A 2143-nucleotide genomic window follows, 5' to 3' on the forward strand; every position below is an offset into this window, starting at 1 on the left:
AAAAAAAAAAAAAAAAAAAAAAATCTCCATGCAAAACATACACTTTTAAAAGTTAGAATGAAGTTATTCTTGCTTCAAGACAACATGCACACATCGTAAATGCTCAATATGCTCATCTAAATTCTTACTGTACGCTACGATGTCATCAAAGTAAACAACTACAAATTTACATATGAATGCATGCAAAACATGATCCATTAATCTTATGAAAATGGTGCATTAGTAAGTCCAAATGACACAAATAACCACTATACAGTCCATATTTAGTCTTAAAAGCCGTTTATCATTCATCTCCTTTTGCATCCTAATTTGGTGATTTCCACTTTTAAGATATATTTTACTAAAGATACATGATCCATGATGCTATTCATTAAGCACATCGTCGAATGTAGGTGGGACGATGATACTTTACTATTATATTGTTGATTACCCTACAATCAACGTACATTCTCCATGTCCCATCCTATTTAGGTACAAGTAGCATTGGCACAACACATGCATTTACGCTTTCCCTTACATACGCTTTGCCCATCAGCTCCTCTACCTACCTTTGAAGTTTTTTTGTTTTTTGTTTTTTGTTTTTGTTTTTGTTTTTTTTTGTTTTTGTTTTTTTTTTGCTTCTGGAATTATTTCTATAAGTTGACCTATTTCGAATAATAGCTTCAGGTAAGTCAATTTGATATTCAATGCCTTGAATGGGTGGTAACCCACGGGGCATGTCCTCAGAGAACAAGTTTTCAAATTATTGCAATATGGAGATAGCCAAACTAGGGAAGGATTGGTTTGTTTGCTCAAAATTACGAAATGATTCCTTATAAACCAACAATATCAAAGGTTGGTTTTCCACCAAAGCCTCTTTTATTTTATTTTATTTTTGCTAAGCTACTCGAGCTAGAGCCAAATTAGTTTTTGATTTAAAACAAATTACTATAGTAATATACTCGTTTGATAGGTAGTAGTTAATATTGTATTCTGGATCAAGAAGAAATTTATTTGAATAAGATCATTCAACTCAGAGCACATCATAGAAAGTTATGATTAATTGAATTTCTTCCCAATTACAACCATTTTGATTCAAAATAGGATTAGTTGTTTCGCTAATTAGATGATAACAAACTTTTTATCTTATTTTATTTCTATTAAATTAATTTGATATTTTTCTATCAGGTAAATAAATTTATTGATCAGGACTTTGAGTACAATTACTCCAGATATCCACGGGCTAACTAACTTTACAATCGATCTAATCACTAAGCTTCCATTTGGCCACCGTTTTTGGGAAATGAAAATGAGTGAAATATTGTTTTTCTAAAAAATGAGTGATTGAAAAAGAATGAAAAAATTTCAATTTACATGTAATATTATTTTATGAAAAATTGTGTGGTTGAAAATAGGAGAGATAAAAATGAAATGTAATGGAATGTAATTTAATGAGTACCAAACGGGCACTAAGGCTACCTTCGAGTTGGTGCCCATACTAAGTAATCCTTTGAACTAATCGATAAGGCTACCATAGATTGGTACCTTCAAAAATTGCTATCCCAGTTAAAGAAACAACGGGTAGCTTTGTGTGAAGAGGAGTCTTCAAATTTCTTGATTTTAAATAGGTAGCTTACTTCATGTTTTATGCACAAGAGCAAAGTCCTTTCAGGTTAAACGACCCAGCACAAAATATCTAAAAGAAGTGTTGCCACCTATTTGGAATTAATCACAAAATATGGGTAGTAATTGCACCTTCAACCACGTGCATTGCTACTTTCCAATTTCCAGCTTTGATCAAGCAGCTGGAGTCATATATGGACAGGCAAACAACAAGCTAAAATTCAAAAAGAAAAAAAAATTGAGAATGTTTTTGAATTTACGCCAAACCACGTGCCAAAAAAATTGAATTTTTTGCTAAAACTTGGTTATTCCTACAAAAAACAGTGGACTATGCTGACTTACTGCAGGGTGGTCTAAATAAATTCAAAAGTTTGAATTTATTACCCAACAAGTAAAAAACAGAAATTGTAGATCAAAATCTGCAATTACCTAAGAAATTTATATTCTTATTGATATTTTTCCTTTATATTGTAATATTTAGTTTCCTATATTTAGCACGGTAAATATTCTTGATTTATTGTATTTAGCGAGATTTAAGGTA

The sequence above is a fragment of the Olea europaea genome, chromosome 16 (assembly GCF_002742605.1).
Source record: "Olea europaea var. sylvestris chromosome 16, O_europaea_v1, whole genome shotgun sequence".
NCBI lineage: Eukaryota > Viridiplantae > Streptophyta > Magnoliopsida > Lamiales > Oleaceae > Olea > Olea europaea.